The sequence below is a fragment of the Pelophylax lessonae genome, assembly GCF_965119305.1.
Source record: "Pelophylax lessonae genome assembly, chromosome: 10".
NCBI classification, from domain to species: domain Eukaryota; kingdom Metazoa; phylum Chordata; class Amphibia; order Anura; family Ranidae; genus Pelophylax; species Pelophylax lessonae.
The window spans coordinates 199,471,535-199,479,161 of NC_138777.1; the positions used below are offsets into that span (position 1 = coordinate 199,471,535).

General features: G+C 38.9%; 1 pseudogene across 1 annotated transcript; it reads left to right on the top strand.

Annotated features, from left to right (window-relative positions):
* Window positions 1-704: 704 nt before the first annotated feature.
* Window positions 705-1,418, top strand: LOC309565620 (large ribosomal subunit protein uL13-like; annotated as a pseudogene). Its single transcript has one exon. The product of its transcript is annotated as a large ribosomal subunit protein uL13-like (transcript).
* The last annotated feature ends 6,209 nt before the right edge of the window (window positions 1,419-7,627 follow it).

Genomic DNA, 7,627 nt, shown 5'->3' on the forward strand with positions numbered 1-7,627 from the left:
ACATAAAAAAAAATAGCATAAACACTTGCTAGACATGCTATATAGTAATTTAATGTTATTAAAAAATGACCTTCCCTTTTCAGTCTGCATTCGCTGCCATTCTCTGTAAAATTCAATGCAATATGAAAACCTGGGGGTTGTTCTGTACACTACTGATGCATTGAATGCCCCCATAAATGTATTTTCCTGCTTGTGTGATTGGCTCAATGATTTTCCCAGAAGACTGCGCTAAGATACAAGTCAAGTTTTAGGTACTCACGTGCAATAGCAATTTCAGATTTGTGAGAAAATCCCCCTTAAGTGTTAAATATTTCTAAAGGGATGCTGACACTGTTCTTATCAGAACATAGAGTGCACCAGGAGCAGAAGGAGGACAGCGTGGCTGCATTGGACACATGGCTCCGTTAAGACATGATGTGAAGGTATCATCTTAGAGATCCATCTCTGCGAAGAGGTCCGGTCCAATCCACTACTTAGTGTGTTGCAGTCTGTATGATGATTCAAGGTCCAATATATTTAATTGTCCGGTAAGCGTGTTTTGAACACTCTGCTTGGTGGTGGACCTTCTTCACTCTTGCAATATTGGGTGCTGTGCAATATCACTGGGATGATCTTTTAGTGAAATTGACTTTTTATATGGACTTTTTTAATGTTTTAATGTTTTAGCGCTACATATTTTACCTTTTTTTTTTTTTTAGGGCTAAGGCTTCACCAAAGGCCAAGGCCCCACCAAAGGGCAAAGGACCGATCAAGAAGATACCTTCAGAACTAACTAAAGGAGGTCTTCCAGGATTCTACAAGAACTTGGGTGGTGGATTAAAGGTTCAAGTCATGTTCTGGCCCTAGATGGCAGAGGAAATCTCCTTGGTCGTCTCGCCACCATTGTTGCTAAGCAAGTTTTGCTTGGAAGTAAAGTAGTTGTCATTAGATGTGAAGGTATCAACATTTCTAGCAACTTTTACCGCAACAAACTCAAATACCTTTCTTTCCTGCGTAAACGCATGAACACAAACCCTCCCCGAGGGCCATACCACTTCAGAGCACCTAGCCGCATCTTCTGGAGGACTGTAAGAGGTATGCTGCCACACAAGGCTAAGTGAGGACAGGCTGCTCTGGAGCGACTAAAGGTTTTTGACGGTATCCCACCTCTTTACGATAAGAGGAAGCATATGGTGGTCCCTGCTGCCCTAAAGATTGTACGCTTGAAGCCAACACGCAATTTGCTCTCCTTGGCCATCTTGCCGTTGAAGTACCAGGCAGTCACTGCCACCCTGGAGGAGAAGAGGAAGACAAAGGCCAAGCTGCACTATAACAAAAAGAAGCTGGTCATGAAACTGAAGAAGCAAGCAGAGAAAAATGTTGAAAGTAAAATTGCAAAGTACACAGACGTCCCGAAGAAATATGGTGTCCTTGTTTAAATATGCCCACAGACTTGGAATAAAATATTTTGAAAACTCAAAAAAAAAAAAAATTTACAAATGGCAGCCTGTGTGTTAAAAGTTCACCACAGTGTCAAATACCTCCTCCTCCCGCCACATGCTGTGGTCCTTCCCACCAGCTCATCTTCATTACAGGATGTACAAGTCAATGGGAAAGACCACTGCATTTTTTGAGGAGAGTAAGGTATTCAACACAGGGGTCACTGAAAAGGTAACCATAAGTCATCTTTTTTTACAGGCTATAGTGACATGGTCATTTGGCATGCATTGGACATCCTGAAATTCATAATTCACAGACTGATTGTACTTGACTTTAATCAAAGTTCTCAGCACAGCAATCCATTACAACCAATAAGAAACCAGCATGTGCAAGCTTGGCTAGGCTTAACCGCTTACAGCTATAATTTAAGAGCTTTACAGACATTACTACAAAGTGCAAGGCCTAAATATATATAATTATCTTTGTAGCAGACATTCTACAAAAGTTTCCAGACAGAACGACATTTGCAATTCTGAAATGGAGGTGAAAGCCAAGGACTACGAGGGGTCTTTTCAACTAATTAAAATCTTCCCTCTACCCTTTGTGGAAGGTATTTTAATCACGGAGATCTTTGATTGAAATTTGCTCAGCTACAACATGACTCACTCATATCCATTTCCAGAGGGCAAGTGCAGGTCCCGAACCCAGTGCTGACTTCACTTGTAGAACAGTAAAAGATACTTTGTTACGTCGAGTCAAGCAAGTGCCAATGTCTAGCTGTTAATCTTTTTCACAGATCTGCTTAGCATTTGAAGACATTGATAACTGAACGGAGCTCCATTCAGAAGAGATAATTGACATTTTTCTGAATAATATTTGTGTCAGCCAAGCAAAGAAAATAACCAAGATTTTCTTTTTAATTAATAAAAAGAAGAAAAGCAAAGTTAATAAACCATATACATGCATTTCTGTATAAGCTGATTATAGCACAGTTTTAAGTATTTTCTATTTGAAGGTCAGGTTCTCAATTAATTTTTTCAGCAGGCTACTTTTTCAGCTAAGCACCTTCGCTGATTTCAATAAAACAATACATTTAATTTGCCCTCCTTTAGGCTCTATAAAGTACATTTTTTTAGTCCTTAAGATCCTACTGCTGTGAGAATTGCAGGGCATAGCATTGCAGAAATGTTTTATATAGTGTGATATGAAGAGCCCAAGATCACCAACCAGCTGCTTATAAAACTAAAAGCAGTCTTTATTGGTTTTCGAAAATCAAGGAAACAAATAGCTACCTCCAAAAAAAGTAAATGGTAACAATCATGAAAAACAATATAATAGCTCACCGCCAATATACCGGTCCCATACCAGGGTTTAGGGTTCCTGTATGTTTCAGAGTGCTGCAAAGGCCAAAGGAGCTCATCAAACACGACACATCACTCGACCTCACAAGACAGGTGCTGGCTGTATTCTCTTCCTTTTCCGAGCTCTCATACAGACAAGTAAATCCTTTTGAGACCAAAGTCCCCATAATCAGGGCTCTTTCCCACACAGTCTCTCAAAGTCTCCAAATTCCAGGTCCTAAACAAGTTCTTACCAATCCTGAGAGCCCTGTAAATCAGTCTTCTCTTCTTCAAGCAGACTACCCCTGAACCCCTCACGCTGCATGTATGAGAACTCCTGAATACTCAAAAAAAACCTCCACCATCCCAAAAGAAATATACCTGGCATCCAAGATATATATATATATATATATATATATATACATATATATATACTGTGCGTGTATTATATATACACTAAGTTACATGACACATGAACTTTAATGGCATCCCAGTCTTATTCTGTAGGATTCAATATTGAGTTGGACCACCCTTTGCCGCTATAACAGCTTCATCTCTTCTGGGAAGGCTGTTCACAAGGTTTAGGAGTGTGTCTATGGGAATTTTTGACCATTATTCCAGAAGCAAATTCGTCAGGTCAGGCACTGATGTTGAAGAGACAGTCTCCTCTCTATGTCATCCCAAAGGCATTATGTTGGGTTGAGATCAGCACTCTGTGCAGGCCAGTCAAGTTCCCTCCACCCTAACTCGCTCATCCATGTCTTTATGCACCTTGAATTGTGCATTGGTGCGCAGTCATGTTGGAACAGAAAGGGGCCATCCTCAAACTGTTCTCACAAAGTTGTGAGCATGAAATTGTCAAAAATGTCTTGGTATGCTGTCGCCTTAAAAGTTCCCTTCACTGGAACTAAGGGGCCAAGACCAACCCGTGAAAAACAACCCCACACCATAATCCCCCCTCCACCAAATGGTTTGGACCAGTGTACAAATCAAGGTCCATAAAGACATGGATGAGCGAGTTTGGGGTGGAGGAACTTGACTGGCCTGCACCTCAACTCAATAGAACACCTCTGGGATGAATTAGAGAGAAGACTGCGAGCCAGGTGTTCTCATCCAACACCAGTGCCTGACCTCACAAATGCACTCCTGGAAGAAAGGTCAAACATTCCCATAGACACACTAATAAACCTTGTAGACAGCCTTCCCAGAAAAGTTGAAGCTGTTATAGATTCAAAGGTTGGGCCACCTCAATATTAAACTCTACGGACTAAGACTGGAATTGCTTTAAAGTTCATGTGTGTGTAAAGGCAGGTGTCCCAATACTTTTGACAATATAGTGTGTGTGTATATATATATATATATATATATATATATATATATATATATATATATATATATATATATTATAAATGGCTTTTAGGGTGCCTACCAAGGCAGTATGAGGATTACATTTGAGTTATTTTTTTATTTTATTTAAGAAGACAAGGATGTATGTGTTTGGCCTCAATTTCATGTACTTTCTATGAGTTATATTAAACTGCATGATTATCATTTTTATGTAGAGTGGTGAAATCTAGTGATGGTTTCTGGCCATTACAACTTGTTTATTAATGTCATGTTGATATCTTCCTCCATCCTCCCCTCCTGTTTAGTGCTAGTTGGTTTAGTCCTAGCTAGATCCTGCCCACTACTTCTACTACTTCTATGTTCCCTGAGTCAGTGTTAGTTTTTTTTACACAGACAGGAATTAGGAAAGTTACTGTCTTCTTACACTTAAAAAAAAATAGCAAAGCATAGTCTGTACAGCAAATAGCTGAAGTAAAAGTGCCTTGCATTCAACTTGTGTGTCTTATTGCAGAGTTAAAGTATAACTAAAGGCAATTTTTTTTTTTTTTTTTTTAGTTTTGGATAGAGTGGAGAGCAATTAGAATGCCTATCAGTTTTCCTTGCTGTCTGTGTCCCCATTAGAGAGATTCACCCTCTTTATTAGTCCTTTTTACCATTATCATTGAAAGTGAAAATAAAAGAAATTCCCAAATTTTGGGTTGTCCCTAAAATAGTAATAGAGGGAAATCTTTCAATAGGGACTCAAGTTCTGGTGACCTGGGGATCCCCGAGGAATTCCTTTAATTTGCAGGGGTTTCTCTCACTTTCTGTTTGGCTATGGGACAGGAAGTGAAGGGAAATCTCTGCAATTGGACACAGATGGCGAAAAATAATCTAAAAAGGGTTAATACTTTCCCTTACTGTATCCAAAATAAAAAAATAAGATGTTTCCATAGTTCTACTTTAAGCTGCCTGTGAATGGTGCCAATTCAGCAGGTGACCATACTGTCTGGACAGGCTGGGTCTAAGTAGGTAAGTCAAGCGACATTTGAAACAAAACATTACTTTTAAAGTTATAATAATTTGAGATTGATTTACTAAAGGCAAATATACTGTGCACTGCAAGTGCAGTTGCTCTAGATTTGAGGGGAAGCTCTGAAATGAATGGAAGCTCTGCTGATTTATATCATTCAGGCTCCATTCACACCTGGGCGTTTTCAGCTCCAAAAACGCTCAAAAGAAACGCTTCCAAAACGCCCAACAAGTAAAACCCCATTCATTTAAATGGCCCCTGTTCACATCTGAGCGTTTTGCAAAATGCCTGTAGCTGAAAAAAGTACATGAGCTTCTTTTTGGGCTGATTACCAGCGTTTTTGATAGATGTCAATGAAAAACGCCTGAAAAAATCGCGGTAAAATCGCGGTAAAAATCGCGGTAAAAAATCGCGGTAAAATCGAGGTAAAAAACGATACGCTCAAGTGTGAATGCAGACTCAATGATGTGCAAGCAAAAAATGCTGTTTTTTTATTTTTATTTTCCTTGCATGCAATTGAGTAGTCTTTGCAAAGTGAAGCTTTACCCCATTTACTAAGCTCTGGAACAAGTGTACAGTTTACAAATACATCTAAAAAAATTAGAATATCATCAAAAAGTTAATTTATTTCAGTAATTCAATTAAAAAAAATGAAACATATATTTCATATAGATGTGTTACACACAGAGTGATATCTTGCAAGCATTTCTTTCTTTTACTTTTGATGATTATGGCTTATAGCTACTAAAAACTCAAAATTCAGTAGCTCAGAAAATTAGAATATGACATAAGTCCTAAAAGAAAAAAAATGATTTTTAATATGGAAATGTTGGCTTACTGAAAAGTATGTCCATGTACAGTATAGTATGCACTCAATACTTGGTCGGGGCTCCTTTTGCATGAATTATTGCATCAATGTGGCGTGGCATAGACGCGATTAGCCTGTGGCACTGCTGAGGTGTTATGGAAGCCCGGGTTTCTTTGATAGAGGCCTTTAGCTTGTCTGCATTGTTGGGTCTGGTCTCTCATCTTCCTCTTGACAATACCGCACAGATTCTCTATGGGGTTTAGGTTAGGCGAGTTTGTTGGCCAATCAAGCACAGTGATACCATGATCATTAAACCAGGTATTGGTACTTTTGGCAGTGTGGGCAGGTGCCAAGTCCTGCTGAAACATGAAAACAGCATCCCCATAAAGCTGGGACCTTTTGAAAACGTCACAGGAAGTGACGAAATGAGTCAAGGTTGTGGAACGCACGTCAGCACGCTACGCACCACGTGGAATGCAAGCCGGAACACTCCGCTCGCCACTCTGCTAGGAGGTGTTTGCAAGCGGTTTCTTTGCCTGCAAACTTGGAGTTTTAGTCTTTCTTCGCTCCGATTTTTATGAATATTTGATAAATAAACTTTTAAAATGATAATACACTATCTGGAGCCTTTCTTTTAACTCCATATCCTGAGGATCGAGATCGGGTAAGGAGGAACCTAACCTGTATCCCACCAGGATCATCCACAAAGGGGATCCCCAATCCGGCCTGAACGGCCTCCAAGCGCTGTAGGTCCTAGTGCTATACAGCACATAGGACCCAACAATTCTGGTAAGTCATTTATTTCTACCACAAGCCACAGGAAAAGAGGAATCCACGTCACGGAAGTCACAAACTTTTATTAATTGAGCATGAAGCACTTTGCACTTGATCACCACTTGAAAAGACTTTATTATTGAATTTTACATTTATTTTATTCACATATATTGATCACCACTGGAAAATACGTATTTATCTATTTATCAATTCCTTGGAACTTTTTATTAATTTTCATGTGTTTAATTGATTTGTATTTTCACTTATACTGTAAAGATAAGTTTTCAACATTGTTCACATACATTAAGTTAATTGTTTTTCTGCGGCAAGCGCTGTATATAGCCTAGGCTATTTTTCTATCATCCATTTTAAATCTACAGCTGCTGCCTCACAATATATATTTTTTATATTTATATCTCACTAATTACACACATTTCTATATTTTTATCTTATATTTAAACAAAACCTATTCCGAGGCGTGGGGAGATACACTAGTATAGTGTTATCTTTTTTCTATCAACAATTAAACGAGCATTGTTTGTAGATGTACATAACTCGGAACAAGATAATTTTAGGTAGAGGATACAGTAACAATATGCCTAGAGAGAAAACAAGAAAGTATCCACTGACAAGACATTGGATATGATGAGCATTACTCATTTTTGTATCACTTGAAATTACAACAGTAGTCAACAATGAGGAATGTGTGTTAAATCATCAATTAATCTAACAATACAAGTGCTACAATCAATAGGAGTAGGATTACTGTATATGTTCAACTCTTTAACGGAGCGGAAAATGACCGTCAAAGAGAAGAAGAGAAAAGTATAGAGAAGGAAAAAGGAAAGGAAAAAAAGAGAACATACAGTTATGGGGAGAGGGGAGAGAGGGAGGAAGGAATGGGGGGGGGGGAGGTATGCAAGGTTG